This window comes from Pseudorca crassidens, chromosome 3, assembly GCF_039906515.1.
Source record: "Pseudorca crassidens isolate mPseCra1 chromosome 3, mPseCra1.hap1, whole genome shotgun sequence".
Classification (NCBI taxonomy): domain Eukaryota; kingdom Metazoa; phylum Chordata; class Mammalia; order Artiodactyla; family Delphinidae; genus Pseudorca; species Pseudorca crassidens.
In genome coordinates, this window is record NC_090298.1 from 74,215,583 (window position 1) to 74,243,447 (window position 27,865).

Here is a 27,865-nt window from a genome sequence, read left to right on the forward strand (position 1 = left end):
TGTTGATGGCCATCTGTACGTCTTCTTTGGAGAAATGTCTATTTAGGTCTTCTGCCCATTTTTGGATTGGGTTGTTTCTTTTTGTGATTTTGAGCTACATGAGTTGTTGGTATATTTTGGAGATTAATCCCTCGTCAGATGCATCATTTGCAAATATTTTCTGCCATTCTGTGGGTTGTCTTTTCATTTTGGTTTATGGTTTCCTTTGCTGTGCAAAAGCTTTGAAGTTTCGTTCGGTCCCATTTGTTTATTTTTGTTTTTATTTCCATTACTCTAGGAGGTGGATCAAAAAAGATCTTGCTGTGATTTATGTCAAAGAGTGTTCTGCCTATGTTTTCCTCTAAGAGTTTTATAGTGTCCGGTTTTACATTAAGATCTTTAATCCATTTTGAGTTTGTGTATGGTGTTAGGGAGTGTTCTAATTTCATTCTTTTTACATTTAGCTGTCCAGTTTTTCCAGCACCACTTATTGAAGAGACTGTCATTTTCTCATTATATATTCTTGCCCCCTTTGTTGTAGATTAACTGACCATAGGGGTATGGGCTTATTTCTGGGCTTTCTATCCTGTTTCATCGATCTATATTTCTGTTTTTGTGCCAGTACCATGCAGTTTTGATGACTGTAGCTTTTGTAGAATAATCTGAAGTCAGGGAGTCTGATTCCTCAAATTTCGTTTTCCTTTCTGAAGATTGTTTTGGCTCTTCAGGGTCTTTTGTGTTTTCATACAAAGTTAAAAACTTTTTTTTTTTGTAGTTAACAGAATCATAATCTGAGCTTTCTAAATTCATGTTCTTGCTGGTTTACATCCAGCAACCCCAGCATTGTGGGTCACTTCATGAGAGCCCTTACTCTGGATTTGCCCCACAGAGATTGCAGGGTAATTTATGAGGCTCAACCCCTAGAAATCTGATTGTGGCAGAGAAGAGAGGGAGAGGCTCCCAACAACCATCACTCAGATTTTTACTGACCAAGTTCCTATTTGCAGAGCCCAAGGCGTAATCCCAACCAGCACATTTTCTCATCTGCAGAACCAAGGTGGAGAGGCAGTCTGACCAGGTAACTCAGCAGGGCTCAGGTCTGCCTACTTCAGGTTTTCAAACAAGGAGTTCTGCCAGGGCCGGTGGGCAGAACAGGCTCCAGGCCTAGTGAAAGAGCTGTCATAGCTCTACCTTTTGTGAATCTTGGCTCCTCCCCCATTACCAGAAAATTTGGGAGTTGCCTGAGGTGGGCGGAAGCCATCTAGAGTCATAGCTTCACACACAGCAGAACATGACCCCAGCCCCATCTGACAGAAGGCTGGCGAGAACACCTGGAAGCTGTATAGCTGAATAACTACCAAGCTAAGAGGCAGGCACACAACTGATTGCCCCCCAGAGCAAAGTCCATGGCTCTGTTTGGGCAGGAACTAGGGGCATGGGTCAGCTTGAGGCCTTGGAGCTCTATCTCTTACTGTGTTCAGGCAGGGATTCTAATTTGTAGCCACACTTATTGCTGAATAGAACATTTAGCCCTCCTGACCAGGGAACCTTACCAGAGCAGATGAGAAGCTGCATATCCCATCCAATAGCCCTGCATACAGTGGTCTTGAACAAAGAGCACAGCCCGTGGCTTTTCCTGTCTGCAGAGTAAAACCAGTGGCCTCACCTGACCAGGATATTCAATGTATACACTTTCTTGATTCAGGTCCCCAAACAATGATCCATGTAGGCCCTCTACTGCTGCCCTGCCAGGTCAGGGAAGCTAATTCATAGCTTCACTTACTGCTACATATAACACCCAGTCTTGAAAGTCTAGCAAGCCTTACCAGAGAATCCAGGCAACTGTGAACCCTATCCTACAGACTCATTGAGCAGAGAACCAAGCCAGTGACACAGTCTCCCCACCCACCTTCCAGCTGACCTCAGAGCTCAAACAGTTGTCTTATCCCAGAACAGACCCTAAGAGCTGGCCCAGCCTTCTCAAGGATGTTACCACAGACACATCCAGAAATCCAAACTGAGCTGACTAGTGAAGAACTGTCTCTACAAAGTGAATCTACAAAATCTGGAAAGGGAGACCACTTATTCAAATGTGCAGATACCAAGGAATTAGGATCATGAAAAATCAGGTAAATATGATACAACAAAAGGAAACTAATAAAGGTCTAATAGCTAATTCTAAAGAAATGTACATCTATACGCTGTAAGAGAAGATTTCAGAATAATCCTCTTAAAGAAATTTAGCAAACTACAAGAACATATAGACAAACAAAATTAAGAAAAGAATGCATGAACAAAATTAAAAATTCAAGAAAGAAAGAGAAATCATTAAAAAAAAAACAACCCTAGAGTTGAAAATACAATAATCGAGTGGAAGAATTCAACAGGGAGCTTCAAAAGTGGACTCTTTGAAAGCAAAAGAATCAGTGATCTGGAAGACAAGACATTTGAAATTATCCTGTCAATGGGGCAAAAAAGCAAAAGACTGAAGAAAGATTATGGGACCTATAGTACACAATAAAACAAAAAATATTCACATTATGAGAATTCCAGAAGGAAAGGAGAAAGGGAAAGGGACAGAAAGTATATTTAAAGTAATAATGGCTTAAAACTTCCCAAATCCAGGGAGAGAAATAGACATCTAAATCCAAGAGGCCCAAAATACTCCAAATAGGGCTACACCAAAGTGTCAAAAGTAAAAGAGAAAAGAGAGAAGTTACATACAAGTGAACCCCCTAAGAGTATCAGAGGATTTCTCAACAGAAACTTTTCAGGCCAGAAGAGCATGGAATGACATATTCAAAATATTGAAGGAAAATATCTGTTAACCAAGAATACTAGATATACTGTAAATAGATACACTGTAACATCAATAACCTGAAATGTTAGGGTGAAGAGAAATAAAAGTATAAGGCTTTGGAATTCTATTGAAGGTTAAGTTGTTACTAGTTTAAAGTAGGGTGTTAAAGATATTTTATGTAAGCTTCATGATAACCACAAGGGAAAAACATGGAGTAATTACACAAAAGAACATGCTAAATATCAATGCATCCTGATACCACAAGATATCAAAGCACAAGAAAAGACATCAGGATAAAAAACAAAAAACAAGGAACAATGGGTCTACAAAACACCAGAAAATAAGGCAATAGTAAGTCCTTACTTATCAATAATTACTTTAAATGTAAATGGATTAAATTATCCAATGATATGCTGTCTACAAGAGACTCACTTTAGCTTTAAAGGCACACATAGACTGAAGGGATGGAAAAATATATTTCAAGCAAATGATAACCAAAAAAAGCAGGGATAGCTACACTTATATCAGACAAAAGAGACTTGAAACTAAAAATAATAAAAAGAGACAAAGTATTGTATTACACAATGATAAAGGGGTCAATCCATCAAGAACATATACCTATTGTAAATATTTATGCACCCATTATGGCAGTACCTAAATTCATAAAGCAAAACCTAAGAGAAATAAACAGCAATAGAATAATTGTTGGGGACTTTGATACTTTACTCCGAAAAATGGATAGATTATCCAGACAGAGACTGAACAAGGAAACAACAAAGTTGAACAATAATAGACCAAACAGACCTAATAGAGATATATAAAAATATTCTATCCAACAAAATACACATTCTTTTCAAGTGCACATGGAACATTTTCTAGGATAAAGCATATGTTGGACACAAACAAGTCTTAGAAAATTCAAGAAGATTTAAATCATACCAGGTATGCTCTCTGACCACACTGGTCTGAAACTAGAAATCAATAACAAAAGAAAAGCTGGAAAATTCCCAAATAGTCATCCCTTGGGATTGGTTCCAGGAGCCTCTGTGGATGCCAAAATCTGAGGATGCTCAAATCCTTTATATAAAATAGCATAGTACCATGCTGACCCTCTGTATCTGCAGATGCAAACCCCACAAATACAGGGGCTGAATGTACATGGAAATTAAACAACACTCTGCTGAAAAACCAATGGATCAAGAAGAAATTAAAGGGGAAATTTAAAAAAGTATCTTGAAACAAACATACCAAAATTTATAAAATGCAGCAAAAGCAGTTTTAAGAGAAGAGTTCATAGTGACAGACACCATATTAAGAAACAAGAAAATCACAAATAAACAACCTAATTCTATGCCTTCAGAAAAAAAAAAAAAAGAATGAACTGAGCATGAAGGTAGCTGGAGGGAAATAATAGAGTTTAAAGCAGAAATAAATAGAGAATAGGAAAATAATAGAAAAGATCAACCAAAAGAGTTAGTTCTTTGAAAAGATGAACAAAGTTGACAACTCTTTAGCTAGGGTAACCAAGGAAAAAGGAGAAAGGACCCAAATCAACAAAATTATAAATGGAAAAGGAGACATTACAACTGATGCCACAGAAATACAAAGAAGCACAAGAGACTACTATGAACAACTGTATATCAACAAACTTGGTAACTTAGAGCAAATGAAAAATTCTTAGAAACACAAAATTCCAAGACTAATCAGGAAGAAATAAAAAGTCTGAATACACCAATTCTATAAGAAAATTGAATCAGTAATCAAAAACTTCCCAATGATAAAAAGCCCAGAACTGATTGCTTAAGTGGCAAATTTTACCAAATATTTAAAGAATTAATACCAATTCTCAAAATCTTCCAGAAAGACTGAAGAGGAAGGAACATTTCCAAACTCATTTTATGAGGCCAGCATCACCCTGATACCAAAGACAAAAAAAAAGAAACCAAAATGAAAACACAAAAAACCTACCAGAAAACTATAGCCCAATATCCCTGATAAATACAGATGCAAAAATTTTCAATAAAATATTAGCAAACCAAATTAGCACATTAAAAGGGTCATTCACCATGATCAAGTTGTATTTATACCTGGGACGTAAGGATGGTTCAGCATATACAAATCAGTTTATATAATCACATTAGCAGAATGAAAGAAAAAAAATCATATGATCATCTCAACAAAGGCAGAAAAAGCGTTTGACAAAATTCAACATCCATTCATGACAAAAAAAAATTAACAACTTGTGTATATAAATAATAAAAACTCTTAACAAATTGTGTGTGTAAGGAACATACTCCAAGATAATAAAGGGCATGTATAAGCCCACAAGTAATATATATATTCAATTGTAAAAGGTTGAAAGCTTTTCTTCTAAGATCAGAAACAAGACAAGCATGCACACTCTCAGAATTCCTATTCAACATAGTCCTGGAAGTCCTCAGCACAGCAACCAGGCAGGAAAAAGAAATAAAAGACATCAGAATTTGAAAGGGAGAAGATTGTCTCTATTTACAGAAGAGATAGTTTAATATATAGCAAACCTAAAGACTCTACTACAAAACAGGTCTAATGAATTCAGTAAAGTTGCAGAATACAGAATTAATATAAAAATAGCACCATTTCTATACACTAACAACAAATTACCTGAAAAATAAAGAATATGATTGCACTTACAGTAACACAAAAAAACAAAAAAAAATACTTAGGAATAAACTTAACCAAGAGATGAAAGATCTCTAAAAATGACAAGACATTAATGAAAGAAATTGAAAAAGACACAAATAAATGGAAAGGTATCCCATGTACATGGATTTGAATGTTTATGTTGTTAAAATGTCCATACTACCAAAAGTCATCTAGAAATTCAATGCAATCCCTATCAATATTCCACTAGCATTTATTACGCTAATAAAAAGTAAAACACTACTAAAATTAATATGGAAGCACAAAAGACCCCAAACTGCCAAAGCAATCCTGAGAAAAAAGAACAAAGCAGGAGGCATTAAACTTCCCGAATTTGAGCTATACTATAAAGCAATAGTAATTAAAACAGCATGGAAATGACATAAAAAAGACAAATAGGTCAATGGGACAGAACTGAGAGCTCAGAAGTAAACCCAAGCATATATAGTCAATTAATCTTTGACAAGGGAGACAAGAATATACAGTGGTGAAAAGACAGTCTCTTCAGTAAATGATGCTGGGAAAATTGGATATTTACATGTAAAAGAATGAAACTAGACTGCTATTGCTACACTTATATGTATGGCATTTAAAACACAAGCAATACAATTTTTAAACAAAGTGAAATGACATCAAACTTAAAAAGTTCTGCAGAGCAAAAGAAACAAAGTAAAAAGACAACTTACAGAATGAAAAAAATGTTTGCAAAGCATATATCTAATAAGGGGTTAATATCCAAAATACATAAAGAACTCCTACAACTCTACAGCAGAAAAAAAATATCAATTGAGAAATGGATGAAAGACCTGAATAAAGAAGTTATATGAAAGGCCAAAAGATACATAAAAAGATGCTCAACATCACAAGTCATTTAGGGAAATGCAAATCAAAACCACAATGAGATACCACTTCACACCTGTTAGGATTCTACCTACAACATCTGAACTATGTACTTAGTTCTTGCCTACAGAAAATGAGTAGTAGCAAAGTGTGTTGATTCTAAGCCAATGGAGTTAAAAAGTGAGTGTGCCTTCTCTCTTTTATCTCTTTCTATAACAAACTTGGTTAGAGTTATTAGAAATAATACCTCCAAAAGGTGAAAGAAAATAGAATCAATATGAGGAACTCAGACAATGAAGAATAAGTATGGAAATGTGGTGTGAAAAATTATATATTTTTCTGTTAATTTCTACTGATTTCTACTATGTTAAGCTATAGGCACTAGGATTTATTTATTACAGCAGTTAGCATTCTGTTATTATTATTTTTTTAGAAATTTCATGTAATGTCTGAAACATTTATATTAACATATTTCCATACAAATAACCCCAAAAAAGTTTAGTATTAGTTTTTTTGTTTGTTTATTTAGTTATATTGCAGGTTCTTATTAGTCATCAATTTTATTCACATCACTGTATACATGTCAATCCCAATCGCCCAATTCAGCACACCACCATCCTCACCCCACCGCAGTTTTCCCCCCTTGGTGTCCATATGTTTGTTCTCTACATCTGTGTCTCAACTTCTGCCATGCAAACCGGTTCATCTGTACCATTTTTCTAGGTTCCACATACATGCATTAATATACGATATTTGTTTTGCTCTTTCTGACATACTTCACTCTGTATGACAGTCTCTAGATCCATCCACGTCTCAACAAATGACTCAATTCCGTTCCTTTATATGGCTGAGTAATATTCCATTTTAGATATGTACCACATCTACTTTATCCATTCATCTGTCGATGGGCATTTAGGTGGCTTCCATGACCTGGCTATTGTAAATAGTGCTGCAATGAACATTGGGGTTCATGTGTTTTTTTGAATTATGGTTTTCTCTGGGTATATTCCCAGTAGTGGGATTGCTGGATCATCTGGTAATTCTATTTTTAGTTTTTTAAGGAACCTCCATACTGTTCTCCATAGTGGCTGTATCAATTTACATTCCCACCAACAGTACAAGAGGGTTCCCTTTTCTCCACACCCTCTCCAGCATTTATTGTTTGTAGACAAGAGACTGTCTTTTCTCCATTGTATATTTTTGCCTCCTTTGTCATAGATGAGTTGGCCATAGTTGCGTGGGTTTATCTCTGGGCTTTCTATCTTGTTCCATTGACCTATATTTCTGTTTTTGTGTCAGTACCATATTGTCTTGATTACTGTAGCTTTGTAGTATAGCCTGAAGTCAGGGAGTCAGATTCCTCCAGCTCCGTTTTTTTCCCTCAAAACTGCTTTGGCTATTCGGGGTCTTTTGTGTCTCCATACAAATTTTAAGATGATTTGTTCTAGTTCTGTAAAAAAAATGCCATTGGTAATTTGGTAGGGATTGCATTGAATCTGTAGATTGCTTCGGGTAGCATAGTCATTTTCACAATATTGATTCTTCCAATACAAAAACATGGTAACTCTATCCATCTGCTGATATCATCTTTAATTTCTTTCATCAGTATCTTACAGTTTTCTGCATACAGGTCTTTTCTCTCCCTAGGTAGGTTTATTCCTAGGTATTTTATTCTTTTTGTTGCAGTGGTAAATGGGAGTGTTTCCATAATTTCTCTTTCAGACCTTTCATCATTAGTGTATAGGAACGCAAGAGATTTGTATACATTAATTTTGTATCCTGCAATTTTACCAAATTCATTGATTAGCTCTAGTAGTTTTCTGGTGGCAACTTTAGGATTCTCTATGTATAGTATCATGTCATCTGCAAACAGCGACAGCTTTACTTCTTCTTTTCTGATTTGGATTTCTTTTATTTCCTTTTCTTCTCTGATTGCTGAGGCTATGACTTCCAAAACTATATTGAATAATAGTGGTGAGAGTGGACATCCTTGTCTTTTTCCTGATCTTAGAGGAAATGCTTTCAGTTTTTCACCATTGAGAATGATGTTTGCTGTGGGTTTGTCATATATGGCCTTCATTATGTTGAGGTAGGTTCCCTCTATGTCCACTTTCTGGAGAGTTTTTATCATAAATGGGTGTTGAATTTTGTCAAAAGATTTTTCTGCATCTATGGAGATGATCCTATGGTTTTTCTTCTTCAATTTGTTAAGATGGTGCATCACATTGATTGATTTGTGTATACTGAAGAATCCTTGCATCCCTGGGATAAATCCCACTTGATCATGGTGCATGATCCTTTTAATGTGTTGTTGGGTTATGTTTGCTTGTACATTGTTGAGGATTTTTGCATCTATATTCATCAGTGATATTGGTCTGTAATTTTCTTTTTTTTTAGTATCTTTGTGTGGTTTTGGTATCAGGGTGATGGTGGCCTCATAGAATGAGTTTGAAAGTGTTCTTTCCTCTGCAATCTTTTGGAAGAGTTTGAGAAGGATGGGTGTTAGCTCTTCTCTAAATGTTTGATAGAATTCACCTGTGAAGCCATCTAGTCCTGGACTTTTGTTTGTTGCCAGATTTTTAATCACAGTTTCAATTTCATTATTTGTGATTGTTCATATTTTCTGTTTCTTCCTGGTTCAGTCTTGGAAGGTTATACCTTTCTAAGGATTTTTCCATTTCTTCCAGGTTGTCCATTTTATTGGCATAGAATTGCTTGTAGTAGTCTCTTAGGATGCTTTGTGTTTCTGTGGTGTCTGTTGTAACTTCTCCTTTTTCATTTGTAATTTTATTGATTTGAGTCCTCTCCCTCTTTTTCTTGATGAGTCTGGCTAATGGTTTATCAATTTTGTTTATCTTCTCAAAGAACCAGCTTTTAGTTTTATTGATCTTTGCTATTGTTTTCTTTGTTTCTATTTCATTTATTTCTGCTCTGATCTTTATGATTTCTTTCCTTCTGCTAACTTTGGGTTTTGTTTGTTCTTCTTTCTCTAGTTCCTTTAGGTGTAAGGTTAGACTGTTTATTTGAGATTTTTCTTGTTCTTGAGGTAGGCTTGTAGAGCTATAAACTTCCCTTTTAGACCTGCTTTTGCTGCATCCCATAGGTTTTGGATTGTTGTGTTTTCATTGTCATTTGTCTCTAGGTATTTTTCGATTTCCTCTTTCATTTCTTCAGTGATCTCTTGATTATTTAGTAACGTATTGTTTAGCCTCCATGTGTTTGTGTTTTTTACGATTTTTCCCTGTAATTCATTTCTAATCTCATAGCATTGTGGTCGGAAAAGATACTTGATATGATTCCAATTTTCTTAAATTTACTGACGCTTGATTTGTGACCCAAGATGTGATCTATCCTGGAGAATGTTCCATGCACACTTAAGAAGAAAATGTAATCTGCTGTTTTTGGATGGAATGTCCTATAAATATCAATTAAATCCATCTGGTCTATTGTGTCATTTAAAGCTTCTGTTTCCTTATTTATTTTAATTTTGCATGATCTGTCCATTGGTGTAAGTGATGTGTTAAAGTCCCCCATTATTATTGTGTGACTGTCGATTTCCTCTTTTAGAGCTGTTAGCAGTTGCCTTATGTATTGAAGTGCTCCTATGTTGGGTGCATATATATTTATAATTGTTATATCTTCTTCTTGGATTGATCCCTTGATCATTATGTAGTGTCCTTCCTTGTCTCTTGTAACATTCTTTATTTTAAAGTCTATTTTATCTGATATGAGTATAGCTACTTCAGCTTTCTTTTGATTTCCATTTGCAAGGAATATCTTTTTCCATCCCCTCACTTTCAGTCTGAATGTGTCCCTAGGTCTGAAGTTGGTCTCTTGTAGACAGCATATACATGGGTCTTGTTTTTGTATCCATTCAGCAAGTCTGTGTCTTTTGGTTGGAGCATTTAATCCTTTCAGGTTTAAGGTAATCATTGATATGTATGTTCCTATGGCCATTTTCTTAATTGTTTTGGATTTGTTTTTGTAGGTCCTTTTCTTCCCTTGTGTTTCCCAGTTAGAGAAGTTCCTTTAGCATTTGTTGTAGAGCTGGTTTGGTGGTGCTGAACTCTCTTAGCTTTTGATTGTCTGTAAAGCTTTTGATTTCTCCATCGAATCTGAACGAGATCCTTCATGGGTAGAGTAATCTTGGTTGTAGTTTCTTCCCTTTCATCACTTTAAGTATATCCTGCCACTCCCTTCTGGCTTGTAGAGTTTCTGCTGAGAAATCAGCTGTTAACCTTATGGGACTTCCCTTGTATGTTATTTGTCATTTTTCCCTTGCTGTTTTCAATAATTTTTCTTTGTCTTTAATTTTTGCCAATTTGATTATTATGTGTCTTGGCATGTTTCTCCTTGGTTTTATCCTGTATGGGACTTGCTGTGCTTCCTGGATTTGGGTGGCTATTTCCTTTCCCATGTTAGGGAAGTTTTCGACTATAATCCTTCAAATATTTTCTCTGTTCCTTTCTCTCTCTTCTCCTTTTGGGACCCCTATAATGCAAATGTTATTGCAATTAATGTTGTCCCTGAGGTCTCTTAAGCTGACTTCATTTCTTTTCTTCTTCTTTCTTTATTCTCTTCCACAGCAGTGAATTCCACCATTCTTTCTTCCAGGCCACTTATCCATTTTCTGCCTCAGTTATTCTGCTATTGATTCCTTCTAGTGTAGTTTTCATTTCAGTTACTGTATTGTTCACATCTGTTTGTTTGTTCTTTAATTCTTCTAAGTCTTTGTTAAACATTTCTTGCATCTTTCTGATCTTTGCCTCCATTCTTTTTCTGAGGTCCTGGATCATCTTCACTATCATTATTCTGAATTCTTTTTCTGGAAGGTTGCCTATCTCCACTTCATTTAGTTTTTTTCTGGGGTTTTATCTTCTTCCTTCATCTGGTACATAGCCTTCTGCATTTTCATCTTGTCTATCTTTCTGTTAATGTTGTTTTTGTTCCACAGGCTGCAGGATTGTAGTTCTTCTTGCTTCTTCTGTCTGCCCTCCTTATTATTGAAAATGGTACCTTAATTTTGAACTAAAACCTAAAATATGTTGCATTGGTTTAGCAGTCAGGTGATAGGTGACATGGAAATTAATGTCAGAAGGAAGGCTTTCCTCTGAATCCTCACATGAGAATTACTGAAGAAAAAATAAATTTCTATTGTGCTAAGCTATAGGGGTTTCAGGGTTTATCTATTATACCAACACTCATTACCTTAACTAATACATGTGACTAAGTAAATGAAGTAATGAACAGATAAAACAGTACATTTCTGAGTTTTATATTGCTCGCTTATAAAACTAAATAGAAATCACTCTATGAATAGGCAACAGTAGATGTGTGTCCTTGGTACAGCTTCCAGAAATGCCAGCTGGCCAGCATTGAAATTGTGAAGGAAGTATGATCATACCAGCAAACTTTGTCAAAAAATATTGAATAGAGGTAATTATAACCACAAATAGAAGTTACCATAACCTTTCATGTAGAGTTTATTATGAGTTGTAAACACTAGATTATTACCTATCATCTCTGTATCACCTGAACATTACATAACCCTTGGGCAGTGAAAAAATAAAATTGTATGAAAACTCCAGCTCCTAAGGCAAAGTAATCTATCTGTAACCACGGCTGCAGTGGTGTCCTCCTTTCTTCCATCAGGAATTAGGATTGGAGAAGCAGGTTGGTTTCAGTGCTCATTTGCATTCTAATGTGCAGAGACTGGAGAAGATGTATTGGAAAAAGTAAAAATCTGGATAGAGAAGAAACAAGCATTCCTTGGGAAACACTTTTATCTATAACTTAAAAGAGAACCTGTTTTCACCTTTCTACATTTATGCTCGAAAACTACATGAAAATATAATGGGATTTTTTTCCCAGTTCATTTGGCCTACTTTCTTCTGAGATAAATGATAGTAATAGAGGGAGTGTCATCTTGAGTTGTTTCTCCCTTCTCAAAATCCAAAATTAAGCCATATACATTATAGTTATAACATTTTTTTGAAAAAGCATTTGGGGTTCTAGTTCAAGATGGTGATGCAGGAGGATCTGGAACTCACCTCCTTCCATAGACACACAAATCTATAGCTATGTATGGAAAAATTCCCTGTGAAATAAACTCCAAAACTAGCTGAGCAACTCCTACACATTAGGCAAATAAGAAAAAACCCACATTGAAACAGATAGGAGAGAGGCTGAGACACAATCTCACCATAAACCTTACCACTGTTATGGCAACCCATAATCAAGAGGGAATGCCTCATAATTCTGAGCTTCTCCATGAGGAGTGAAGGGTTTGAATCCCACATCTGGCACCCCACCTTTTAAGACTTACATCTGAGACATGAGCCGCCAAAACATTTACCTTTGAAAGCCAGTGGGGCTTGGGTCCATAAGACCCACAAGGCTCTAGTGAACTGAACAACAGTTCTTAAAGGGCTTGCATGGAATCTCCATCACTATGAAGCTGCAGAGGCAACTGACTGAAATTACTCTTTCCATGAAAAAGACCCATTGAAGCTATCTTAAATGCTTCAGCCTGAGAGGCAGGAATCTAATTTTACACATATCAAGGGCCCACTGAAATACTCTCTGAAGGATGCAGAGACTGGCAGGAGGCATATTTATACTCTCCCTCTGCCTCACTCCAAGTCACTGCTACCTCACAGAAAGGAGCTTCTGAACCTGTCTGGTGTCCTGGGTTTTGTGGCTGCTACCCAGAGGACTCCCCTTGATCACATGGCTCTAGTGGACAGCTGGGCTTACATTCCTGAGTCTCATAGGTCAGTAACAAATGGAGGACACAGTGCAGAGACACAGACAGAAACACCCAGTCTTCCCAAGAAAGAGACCTATTAGCTTAATAGCTGTGACCTGAGGACAGTCTTCTAATTAAACATCTGGGAGTCAACTACAATCCTCTTCAGAGACCAAGGAGGCCAGTGGGTACCATCTTCCCAATCACCCTTTGCCTCTCCTCAGGTTACCAGTATCTTTGAGAAAGGATATGTGGTACTCCAGCTTTTGTGGATGCTACCCAGAAGAGACATCCCTTGATAGCCTGGCTCTGCTGGCCAGTGGGGCTTGTGTTCACAGGTTCAACAGGATAGTAGTAAACAAGCCATTCTTAATTGGCTATCACTCCAGGGCTCAGTGAAGAGGGATAAACAGAAATACTCATCTCCCAGTCTTGCCCTGAAAGGAGTATATTTGCATATCTTAGAAACTGCTGCCTGGGAGTCTGATTTCCAATCAGCTTGAATTTAGGTGCTTATTGAGATCTTCCATTTACTACAAGGAGCCACTAAGAAAATAGTAGGGTGCTAGGACAGTAATAAAGGTTTGAGAGACAACCAAGAACTAGGGCAGGGTTGTATAATAAAGTTCATCTCCTACATGAGGCTATGCCTGCAAGACTGGGAGGGGTGGGTATTTTATCTAATTTATAGAAACCAACACAAAGAGTGAAGAAACTGAGGAATATGTTCCAAGCTAAAGAAAATGATAAAAACTCAGAAAAAAGCCTTAATGAAATGGAGATGAGTGATTTACCTGATAAAGAGTTCAAAATAAGGGTTGTAAAGATACTCACTGAGGTCAAGAGAACAATGTATGAACAAAGTGAGAATTTTAACAACAGGATAGAAAATATAAGAAAGTACCAAACAGAAATCACAGAGCTAAAGAACACAGTAACTGAACTGAAAATACAATAGAGGGGGTTCTTCAGGAGGCTAGATGAAACAGAAGAAAATATCAGTGAACTCAAAGGCAGGGCAGAGGAACTCATCCAGTCAGAGTAGGAAAAAGAAAAATGAATGAAAAAGACTGAAGATAGCTTAAGGGACTTATGTGACAACATCAGATGGAATGATACATTTACCCAGAAGGAGGTGGGAGAAAGGGGCAGAAAACTTATTTGACTAAATAATGGCTGGAAACTTCCCTAACTTGGGGAGGAAAACAGACATCTAGATCCAGAAAGTCAATGAAGTTCCAAATAAAAAGAACTCAAAGAAACCCATACCAAAACACATTATGAATAAATTGTGAAAAGTTAACAACTAGGAATCTTAAAAGCAGCAGGAGAAAATCAACTTATTACATACAAAGGAAGCACCACAAGGCTATCAGCAGACTTTTCAGCAGGAACTTTGCAGATGAGAAGAGAGTGACATGATATAGTCAAAGTGCTGAAAGAAAAAACTTCCAACAAAGAATACTCTACCCAGCAAAATTGTTTTTAGAATTAAAGAAAAGATAAGGAGTTTTCAGACAAGCAAAAGCTAAAGGAGTTCCTCACCACTAGATTGGCCTTACAAGGAATAATAAAGGAACTTCTCTAAGGTGAAATGAAAGGGTGCTGATTAGTAATAAGTATAAATCTCACTGGTAAAGGTAAATATATGGTAAAATTTAGCATAATCTGATGTAAAACTGGTGTGTTAATCATGTATAAAGCTACTGTTAAGGTTACAAGACAAAAGTAGTAAAAATAACTATAACTACAGTTATTTGTTAATGTGTATACAAGATAAAAAGATGTAAATTATAACATCAAAAACATAAAACTTGATGGGGGAGTAAAATGTAGAACTTTAGAATGCATTTAAACCTATCTATTTTAAGTTATTTTATGTAAGTTTCAGGGTAACCACAAAGTAAAAACCTATACAGGCATATCTCAGAGATATTCAAGATCACCACAATAAAGCTAGTCACACAAATTTTTTGGTTTCCCAGTGTGTATTAAAGTTATATTTATACTATACTGTGTTCTATTAAGTGTGCAATAGCAGTATATTTAAAAAAAATTATGTACCTTAATTAAAAATACAAAAGTATTACAATAGTGACATCATAGATCAAAGATCACCATAAAAATATAATAATGAAGAAGTTTGAAATATTGCAAGAATTACCAAAATGTGGCACAGAAATATGAAGTGAGCAAATGCTGCTTGAAAAATGGTACCAATAGACTTACTAGATGCAGGGTTGCCACAAACTTTTATTGCTTGTAAAAAAGCAGTATCTGTTAAGCAATAGAATGAGGTATGCCTATATTATATACACAAAAGACAAAGAGGAAGAAATCTAAGCATACCACTACAGAAAATCATCAAATCAAAAGGCAGAAAGCAGAAGAAACAAAAAAGGGACTACAAAACAGCCAGAAAACAACCAACACAATGGTAATAAGTCCATACCTACAACAATTACTTTAAGTGTAAGTGGACTAAATTCTCCAATCAAAAGACAGAGAGTGGCTGAATAGACACAAAAACAAGACTCATCTATATGCTGCCTACAAGAGATTCACTTCAGGTGTAAGGCCACACACAGACTGAAAGTGAAGGAATGGCAAAAGATATTCCAAAAAAATGGAAACAAAAAGAAAGCTAGGGTAGCCATACTTATATTTGGCAAAATAGACTTAAGACCATAATAAGAGAGCAAGAAGGTCATTATAATAATGATAAAGCAGTCAATCCAACAAGAGGATATAACATTTGTAAGTATTTAAGCATCTAAATATATAAAGCAAATATTAACAGACCTAAAGTTAGAAATAGCAATCTAATAATAACAGGGATATCCCTCTTTAATACCCCCACTTACATCCATGGATAGATCATCCAGACAGAAAGCCCAGAAATAAACCCACCCAAACATGGTCAAAAATTATACAAAAATTAACTCAAAATGGATTAAAGACTTGAGTGTAAAGACCTGAAACTATAAAACTGTCAGAAATAAAACATAGTCAGTAAGCTACTTGACGTCAGTCATGGTGATGATTTTTGGCACTGACTTCAAAAGCAAAGGCAACAAAAACAATAATTAACAAGTGGGACTATATCAAACTACAAATCTTCTGTACAGCAAAGGAAACCATCAACAGAATGAAAAGTCAATGTATAGAATGGAAGAAAATATTTGCAAATCATATATATAAGGGGTTAATATCCAAAATAGATAAAGAACTCATACAATTCTATAGCAAAAAACCAAACAATCCAATTAAAAAATGGACAGGGGATCAGAATAGGTATTTTTCCAAAGACAGACAGATGGCCAACAAGTATATATGAAAAGATGCTCAACATCATTAATCATAAGGGAAATGCAAATCAAAACCACAATGAGATATCACCCCATACCTGTTGGAAGGACTATTATCAAAAAGACAAGAAATAAATGCTGGTCAGTATGTGGCAAAAACAAATACTTGTGCCCTGTTTGTGGGAATATAAATTGGTGCAGTTACTATGGAGAACAGTATAGAGGTTTCTCAAAAAATTTAAAATAGAACTAACATATGATCCAACAATTTCACTGCTGGGTATTTATCTGAGAAAACAAACGTACTACCTTGATATCTGCACCCACATGTTCATTGCAGCAGTGCTTACAGTATCTAAGACATGGAAGCAAACTAAGTGTCCAGTGACGGATGAATGAATAAAGAAAATGTGGTATATAATGTGAAACTGATATGTAATGGAATATTATTCAGCCATACCAATGAAGAAAATCCTGCCATTTGCTATAACATGGGCGGACCTTGAGGGCATTACGCCAAGTGAAATACATCAGACTGAGAAAGCCAAATACCATATGATCTCATTGTAATGGAGTCTTAGAAAAAAGAAAAGAAAACAAACACAAATGCATTGACACAAGGAACAGATTGGTACTTGCCCAGAGGTAGGGTGTAGGTTGCACAAAAAGGCTGAAGGGAATCACAATGTACAAACTTCCAGTTATAAAATAAATAAGTCACAGGATGTAATGTACAGCAAGGTGACTATAGCTCGTCATACTGTATTGTATATTTGAAAGTTGCTAAGAGAATAAATCTTAAAAGTTCTCATCACAAGAGAAAAATTGTATCTGTATGGTGATAGATGTTACCTAGACTTATCATGGTGATGATTTTGCAATATATGCAAATATTGAATCACTATTTATACACCTGAGACTGACACAATATTATATGTCAGTTATACCTCAATAAAAAAAAGAAGTGGTCATATACAATATCTTATGAGATTTATTTTGGCCTTCATAAATGAAGCAAGTATGTTGAGGTGTTTACAAAACAAATGTAAGCCTCTTTAAACAATGCTGTGTATATCTAGATTGTATGTATATGTATGTGTAGGGGGTTGTATCATTTGTTTGACTTAGCTTTCTAAGATGTTTATAAGTATCTATCATGACCATATAATTCTTAGAATGTATATTCTTATTAAAACCTTATGTGTTAAACACACCAGTGGTCTTGGACAAATTATATTTCTTCCATTATCTCAAAAGTGACTGACCACCAGATACTTGAAAATCCATCAGAACTTTTGAGTAATACATGACAATATTCAAAGTTCAACATTATGAAAAACATTGCTTAAACATTTAAAGTGAATCTGTATGTAAAAGAGAATTGAGATTTATTAGATCAATATATAAAATTAAGTGCATGTTCCAGTTGAAAGTCCACAGGAAATATTGGACATGTATTTTTATAGAAATCAAACTTATGTCACTGATATGATTTAGCATAATTTTAGCAGCTATAATATAAAATAAGCAATATTTCAGTGGCTTCATACAATTGTTTTGCTTCTTGCTTATGTAACAGTAGAGTGCTGTTGCACATGTTTTGGGTTCATTAGTGACACTACCCCATTAGATAAGTCAGGTAACTTGGCTCCTTCTACCCTGTGGCTCTGCCATTCCCTGGAGCCATGTTATCCTCTGCAACCAGCTGTTATGTACAGAAAGAAACGATGGGAAAGATACACTTGCTTCATAACTGTCATTGTAGCACATCATTTCTGTTCACATTCCTTTGGAGAATGGCATGTTCCTATCTAGATACAAAATGGTTTGGGAATAGAGTTCTCTGCTGGCAGCTGTTCCTCAGTGACAACCCTGTATCATGTGAGGGATGTGATTCCTCCCACATTAGTGATAGAAAACAAAAAATTTTCACAAAATTTCAGAAATGATGTGAAAGTTGCAAAAGGTAGAAGGTGGGCATAATCAGACTGAAGGGCAAAACCAAAGTCCAAAACTTATCTAGGAGAGGACTTCTATGAGAGAAGATTACAGAGGCAATCCACTCACTGTGAGGTGGTAGATATAGAAAGTGAGAGCTGGCATGGTGACCAGTGTGACTTTGTGAGAATCACAATAATGATAGCTAGGCCATTCAACACTCACAGTCTAACTAGGGATGACCCTGGGAAGGTCAGTAAGAGCCAGGATGAAGTCAGGGTGCCTTTGCCCAGTAATCTCGCCAGGGTAGCCACACTCACCAGAAACAGAATATCTTAACACAATCGCACACATAAGCTAGCAGGAAATCTGAAGTATAAAGATGATCTCTAAAACAAATAACATCATTTTAAAATCCAGCCCATGAATAAAGATCCCAAGTTCAATGAAACAAAATCAGTATAGAAAGATTAAAGTATAATCAATCTCCAGAGAATTGCAGGAACACATAATATACATAAATCTGGGATCAACGGCTAGACATTTTAGAAGATAAGTTTGCATTATGACAATGTCCATTGATAGGAACAAAGATGGGCACAGTGGACAAGCTGGGACATTCAAACTAAAGCATCATCCAGCCTCAAAATGAAAAGGGACTCAGAGGCTAGGGCAAACACTCCAAACATATGCTAGTCACGATGGACACACGTTCACGTTAAACAAAATAAAACTGGAGAGGCAAAATACATAAAAATAAAGATGAATATTTGATATTTATAAAAGTTTTAATCCACCAAGCATATATGAAAATAAAGAAAACTATGTACTAACAATACCTTCAAATATAAAACTCAGACCCCACAAGGCTGTAAGAATACAATGACAAATCCACAATGATGGGACATACTTGTCAGAAATTGACAATCTGATGGGAATGTAAATAGGTACAGCTACTGTGGAAAACTGTATGGAGATTCTTCAAAAAATATTAAATATAGAACTACCATATGATCCAGTAATCCCACTTCTGTGTATATATTCAAAGGAAATGAAAGCAGGATCTAGAAAAGATACCTGCACTCTCATGTTTATTACACTATACACACTGACACACACAAACACACACAGAATGGAATATTATTCATCCAAGAGAAAGAAGGAGATTCTGCCATTTGTGACAACATGGATGGAACCTGAGAGAGCATTATGCCAAGTGAGATAAGACAGAGCAAGAAGAAAACTACTGTGTGAAATCACTAATATGTAGACTCTAAAAAGTTGAACTCAGAGTTGAGAAACAGAGTAGAACACTTGTTGTCAGGGACTGATTGGTGGGAAGATTGAAGAGATGTTGGTCAAAGGGTACAAATTTGCAACTACAAGATAAAAGTTCTGAAGATCTAATGCACAGCACAGTGAATAGTCAACAATACTGTACTATGCACTTCAAAGTTGCTAAGAAATTAGGTCACAAATGATCTCACCACAAAAATGAAATGATAATTATGTGACATGATAGAGGTGTTAGCTAACAGCATGGTGTAAATCATACTGCAATATAGAAATGTATCAATTCAATACTTTTTAATACCTTAAACTTATACAAAGTTATGTCTATTATAACTCAATAAAAAATAAAATAATAAAAATTTTAAAATATTAAAAAGTTCACAAGTCACCACAAAAATAGAAATTGACAATTTGAATAGAAAAAAAGTAAGTACATTATGTATTTACATAAGGTAAATGACAAGCTGGAGTTAATAGATAATAGGTACTAAAGAAAACTTTCCCCAGTAAGTAAATGTATGCATATATATATATACATATATACCTACACATACACTTGTGTTATGTATACTTGTGTATATATAGATCATAGATCTCTGTTTCCATAGATATTTCCACATTAAGGGAAATAATCTAAATTAGTTGTGAATTATACAAAAAATTAAAACAAATTACAAACTATTAAAAAAATGACACTTGAGAACATTATGATTCAAAACCTGTCATGTGTCACTAAAGCAGGGCATAAGGAAAATATATAATTTAAAAAATATTTAAAAGCTATAAAATTCCTTTTAAGTAAACTAAATTTTCTGTTAACAAAGCTAAAAAAAAACAAAATATTAGTCAAATAAATTAAAAACATAATACAAATCAGAATTAATGAAGAAAACTAAAATGCAGTTTTCTGAAAAGACTGGTAAACATGACAAACCTTTGGAAAACCTGATCAACTGGTTTAGAGGAGAGAGTGAGGCAAAAATTAATATTAAAAAACTGGGGTACATATGTGTATATTCAGAGATTTTAAGAAGTGTGAGATTAGTATGTATAACTTTATATATATATATAAATATTTATATAAATATGTTTGAACAGATAGATAAAAATATTTTCTAGGAAACTTAAATCACCAGATTCAAGAAATACAGATCCCTAGTAGACCAGTAAATGTAGAATATATTACATAGAAGAGAGATATTTTCCTATCAAGGACCAAAGCCCAATAGTTTAATTCTAACAAAAATGGCAATGAACAAATAATTCTTTGTTAAGTAAATGTTCTAGTGCAGAGAGAAAGGGTGGGGTGGGGGATAGAGAGAGAGAGAAGGAGAGGGAGGGAGGGAAAGGAAAAGGGAGAGTAAGTTATTTAGCAAATTTTGTGAGACTATCATAATGCTAATTTAAAAGCTGGGCAAGGATAATACTCAAGGAAACCTAATTTTAAACAAGAAAGATGTGAAAATCCTTAATACAAGATTATCAAGTAAAATACAGTGTTATTAAAATGATGCTGTTCTTTATAAAAATATTATTAAAAGAATAATGCCTTATGACCATTATCATAGAATTATCTCAGTTTAATATAAGAAAATTTATTAACATAATTACATAAACAGATTAAAGAACAATTATGATCACCTCAGTAAATCTTGCAAAAGAAGTTGATAAAGCACAACATTTATTCTTTATTAAAAAAAAAACTCTTAGCAAACTAGGAAGAAAATTTCCTTGATTTATAAGCTATTCAACAGAAATCTCCAGCATGTGTCATTTTAATTAAGATACATTGTAAGTATTGCCATTCAATGCGGTAACAAGATAGGACTTCTCACTTTAAAGTTACTCTTTGAGACTGTACTAAAGCGTTTAGCCCATGCAGTAAGAGAGGTTAAAGAAATCAGATGTATAATACTCAGAATGATGTGACTGTCATTATTATAGATTATAAGATTACTTGGAAAATCCAAGAAAGTCATCTTTAAAAAACTATTATAATAGAAATTTAAGGAAAAAACTACAATCTACCAAAAAATCTAATATGAGCTATACCCAAAATAAAATTTTACCCTATTCACAACACCCTGGTTTTCTCTTTAGTTATTCACTTAATCGTTTTTAAAAAGGTTAATTTGTAAGTAATAATAATAATAATGTGTATTTTCCAGATTTTATGGGTTTTGTGAGTAGTAAGAAATTGCTTGTGCATATTAACTGATTAGGAGATAATGCCAGTAATGAATTGGTTTTAAAACATGTTCTGAAACACATTTCACATACTGAAAAATAAAAAAGAAGAAAATCTATGGGTATTGTTATTTTGGAATGGAAAGATGTGAGTGATGATGATAATGGTGTTTTAGAAATCTCAGATGGTCAGTTTTGATTTATCTGCTCTCAAACAAACTTGAAATAAATTTTTAAAAATCACTACTGTGATAACTCATTTTAATACAGTATAATTTCTCTTTATTCTAAATATCGCAATTCTTATCTATTGATACCTCCAAAAAGATCATTATTATAAAACAGAGATCATTAATCTGTATTTGTGCTTATGTTTATGTTAAACAGTGGACATATATTAATTTTGTAACAGTATTCTAGTAATTTCTAGGGACATCTTATTTTGTATTATTCACAAACATAACTCTAAAGTTTTAAATGTAAAACAAAGCATTGCCCTGGAAAGTTAGCACTGATTAAAGTCACAATGTGCTCTTTTGTGCTAGTGTTTTTAATAAAAAATTATCAGTAGTAAAATGTAAATAAAAAAGCAAATTTCTTCCTTCATCATCTAGTTTAAGCAGTTAAAATGAATGAACTCTCCTTTGAGAAAACATCGACTAAGCAAAATAATGGTTATGAGTTTGAGAAAATGTTTAATGAACTTGTTAAAATGCAGTTATTATTTTAGAGCATATTATTTTATGTTTTATTTTTTTCTTTTAAATTTTCTTTGAATTTTATTTTTTTATACAGCAGGTTATTATTTTATACATATTAGTGTATACATGTCAATTCCAATCTCTCAATTCGTCCCACCCTTACCCCCCAGCCCCTGCTTTCCCCCCTTGGTGTCCGTATGTTTGTTCTCTACATCACTCTTAAGCCTATTTTATGTTTTAAATTAATTGAAGTTTCTTTGCTCAGAGACTCTTTTTTTCTTTTTCCACTTAATATACCAAAATAAGTGACCTTAGTAACTCATGTGGATGCCAAGAAGTTACTAAGTGGGGAATACTGGTTGACATAACAGCATGTGAATGGAAGAGTGTTTCCATGAACCTTCATATTCTTTTACCCTTTGTCAATTCAAATGCAAAGAAGTTCATAATGATTGAGCACGACTGTTCTTCAAATAGCTCATATTGTAAGCTTTCTGATGGACTGATATTCAGATTCTATTTCTTCTTGTTCTGAAAACACACCTATTTTCTACATATATGGAAGTTGAAATTATATTCTGTCTATATACTGAAATATTTATATACATATATATATGTATACATACATATATGTATAACACACATGCACACATATGTACCCATTTGTTTAGGGCAATGGGAGTAAATGTTCACTTTGAAAATATAAACCTTTTGGTAGCTTTATTCATAATTGCCAAAACTTGGAAGCAACCAAGGTGTCCTTCAGTAGAATAGATAAACTGTGGTACAATCAGATAATGGATTACAACTCAGTGCTAAAAATAATGGAGCTATCAAGCTATGAAAAGACATCAAGGAAACTTAAATGCATACTATTAAGTGAAATAAGCCAATATAAAAGGCTATATACTGGATGATTCCAACTATATGACATTCTGTAAAAGGCAAAACTATGGAGACAGTAAAAAGATCAGTGGTTGCCAGGGATTAAGGGAGAGGGAGAAATAAGTAGGTGGGGCACGGAGGGCTTTGAGGGCAGTGAAACTAGGCTGTTTGATACTGTAACGGTGGATACATGACATATTTGTCTAAACCCACGAAATGTACACCGCTTACAATGAACCTTAAACTCTGGACTCTGGGTGAGAATGATGTGTCAAAGTAGGCTCATCTATTACAATAAATAAAGCACTCTGTTGGGAGTTGTTGACAGCAAGGGAGGCATGTGTAGGAACAAGGGATGTATGAGAAATCTGTGGATGTTCTGCTCAATTTTGCTATGAACCCAAGACGACTTTTAAAAAAAAGTATTTTAAAAAATGTAAGTCTGACTATACTAACGGTTCTAATATTTAAAGTAGGCCTAATTCTGAAAAATAGATGACAGCTCTAAACCATGCCGAGCCAATCAGATGACTCATTATTCAATGAATTGATAATGTCAGATCCATGCCTATATAAGGAACATTGTGTTCCTGCACATGGTAGGAATTTAGTAGATAGAGTGCAGTGTTTGATTAAGCTAAAGAATAAGTAAAGTGGAAGTTTAGATGAAGAGGAAATTATTTGGAAGAGCTCATATTAACAACAAAAATAACAGATCATAGCCAGAGACATGTTGAGTGAGCACATTCATAATAGAAGAGTGGGGGAGCACATCACTCCCCCACTCTTTGGGGGATAACAAAAGTGGACAGTTTGCAATTACAAGGATGGGTCTGAATCCAGAGCTGTCTCTTAGTCTCTTAATAGTTTTGTAATCTTGGCAAGTTAATTTATGTCTCAACCAATCAATGCCTCTGCTTCTTCATTTATGGTGAGGTAGGAACTAGGTGGACATGAATATTAAGTGAGTATAACTGAAAGTTCACAGACAAAATTTCACTAACAGAATCAAGATTTCTGAAGCATGAACCTGACATTCCATCGTAGTCCAGATCCTATGGGACAAGTGATAGAAGCTAGGAAATATGTGTGGAATGAGTAAACAGGAAAATGTGGAGACAAGAAAATACATAATGGATGAGAGCCATATTATGAAGGATTATGATAAGCTCCAAAGAAAGGAAGGAAGGAAGGAATGGGAAAAAAGAAGGAAGGGAGGGAGGGAGGGAGGGAAAGAGAAAGAGAGAAAGAGAGAGAGAGAGAGAGAGAAAGAAAGAAAGAAAGAAAGAAAGGGAAAGAAAAGAAAGAAAAACAAAGAAAAAGGAAGGAAGGAAGGAGGAAGGAAGAGGAAAGAAGAAGGAAAGAAAGAAAGAAAGAAAGAAAAGAAAGACATATCTATACCTACTGCGTATCTTCATAGTTTACAATATACAAATTCTATAAACCATATACATTCTTCAGACATGTGTTTGGTATTTGACTAGTGAAACTGGGCATTCAATATATTCTGGCTATGATTTGCATCATATAATATACAAGTATTCTTTCATTCATTCATTTATCCAACAACATTTCTTAAGTGACTATAATATGCTAGGTATCAGGATAAAGCCTTAAATAGGACAATGTCTGTCTTCCTGAAACTCATATTCCAAAGCAAAAGGGGGAGATTGATAATTCTGATTTCATATTGCTTTTATCAGATAGATAAAAACATCAAAATTATATGGTGGTATAGCCAGAATCTTGAAAAGCATGTTTTAAAAATTTATTTTTAAATTATGTATAGTAAAATTCACTCTTTTTAGTGAACAGTTCTATGAGTTTTGAAAAATGCATACAGCTATATAACCACACCATAATCAAGATACAGTTTTATTATCCCCCAAAAATCCCTTATAAAAGCAAGATTTTGGTAAGCTTTGGATTTTTTCAAAGAAAACCAACTTAGCATAAGAACAACCCAAGTGACTCAAATTATAAAACTATAATTAAGTTCCGTAAGTGTAATCTTAAGGCATATTTAGCTTTAAGACAAAGAAATCAGTGCAAAGTAGCTTAAAGTAAAACAGAAAAACAAAAACATGGGATACAGTCCTTGTTAGTGAATACAGGAGGGTCTTACATAAGTGAAATAAAGTATCACTACCCGCGGGAACTCCACTACTCACTCCACCTCCTTCTCCTAGTCTGCATAATCTCTTATCTTTGCTCACCCTGTGGTCATGGCTGCTCTAAAAAGGGCGCCCTCAATCCCTGTGTCCATATGATATCACAGACTTTGCACCCACATGGAACTAACATGCACAAATTCAGGTCCCAAAGTCCAAGAAAAAAATTAGATGTGGCCAGGGAGGTGAATCATATGATACACAGAGTTCCTCATTTTAGAGGGTATAGATGGTTTTGTCCGTCTCCCACTTCTTTGCAGTGACGTGTCAGAAAAGAAGTGTAGTAGTAGTAGGAATAATATTAATCACAACAATAGCAATACCAAGATTCCAAGGTGAAGAACATGCTTTATTTTAAAAAGATTGTCCGGATCATAGCTATCAAAGTCCAGTGAGATAATATCTCAAACAAGAAAGGAACTATCAGAGGCAGGACAAGTGAGAGACTCTATTAAAGAAAAACTAAACGGGGGAAAAAAAAAAGGATTCCAGTAATAGTGACCAATTCCAAAATAAGCTAGCCAATATTTAGAATCTTGAGCATTGAGGAAGACTTACAGATTCCCTGGAAGATGTTTTGGAGATAAACTCTTACCCTAATTTATTGTAATTTACTTAAACACATTAAGAAATAACCACCATTTTATTGCATGGCATTGACAATGCAAATAAAACATTAATGTTTAAAGGTGAGTTCCTGGACAATCAAACTTAAATTCATGACAGATTTTTGACACTGCCTGCAGAAGTTGATGAAATAATCTGTTTATATTCCTATAATGACACACACCTGTGATACTGGACTAGAAAGTTAAGATCATCTCCAATTAAAGTTGCATATCCTATTTCTTTTGCTTCTAAAGATCTTGATAAGGAAATGGTATAAATACAGTTACCAGTTATGTTGTCAAGTGTCTGGGGAAAAAACCCTGAAATCCTAGAAACAAAACAGAAAGAGAAGAAATGTTTTATTTTCTTTTCCATGAGATCCAAGATGATAAAGAGATATGCAGAACACATCTTTTCCTCCTACTCAAGCCAAAAAGGAAAAAAAAAAGAAAAAGTATTCTGTTTGAAAGCCAAAAAAAAAAAAAAGGGTGGGAAACAATGAGAATGAAAATGCTTGCAAAGTATGTTTTCAGAATCTAAATTCTATCTAAAAATTATGTTATTAGTTTAGTGAAAATGATTCCTGACTCAGTAAACTAGAAAGAACTCATTGCCTAAGAGTCATTTTATATATCCATATTTATAGTCATTATGTAGATTAAAAGTTATAAGCCATTGTCCAGGTTCTCCTCTTTGGCCTTAGTGGTTCTTGGTACCATGAAATAAAATCTATTCATATGCATTGGCATGTGCACACAAACACACTCACACATACATAGCACCAAATTATGTTTTGCTATCTTCCAAACACAAGCTTGATAATGTTGAAATCAATCATGGACCAATAAATCTACAACAAAACTTGCTACATATATCAATAGGGTCACAGAAAATAATCAAAATTAGTACAATAAAAATTCTACACTGATGAGAGGAGCTGGGCTAAAACATCTATAATCTCGGTGCAGAACAGACATACATCTATTAATATAGAGAGAATATATTCTACAATTTGGAATAGGATAACCTGCAAACATATATTTGTTCTATCATCTAATGATCCACCTTTCATGGGAAAAATGGCTGTGTTCTCTATCCTCAATCCACCTTGAGGACTCTGAGTAGATACTTTTAGCTGTAGTCAATGTAATAGACACAGTCTTTAGAACCTTAGAAAATGGATTTTGAACTACATTTCTAGCAAGTTTTGATAGAAAATACATGCAGCAGATAGAGGTTTAATGTAGTTGAATTCCCCATTATTCAGTGACTAATTACTCTTTTTGTGGTGATCCAGGTCTGTGACTTCTCTCTTTTTTCCCCATGGCTGCCTGCCTTTGGCCATTTCACAGTTCATTAGCACCTTCAACATCTAATCGCCAAGTGAAGAATACAGACATGACTCAGGTCAATTTTACAGTTTTGTATCACTGGGACTACAATTTTGATGAGACATGCTATTGAAATGAATACCTAAAATGGAATTCAAAAGGCTCTTCTGAATTTCAAATAATAATTTTCTGTCATCGGAAACACTCAAATTGATTACATTGACTTGGCATAACTAAGTATTTTTTTTAGGATTTTTTTTGTTTTTGAAATCACCTCTCTTCTCTTTCTTATGTAATTACCCAGGGTTCACTGGCTTACTGCATAATGTAGACACATGACAGACGTAGAATGTGCTGGATTAAAATCATGGAAAGAACACACTGCATTAAATT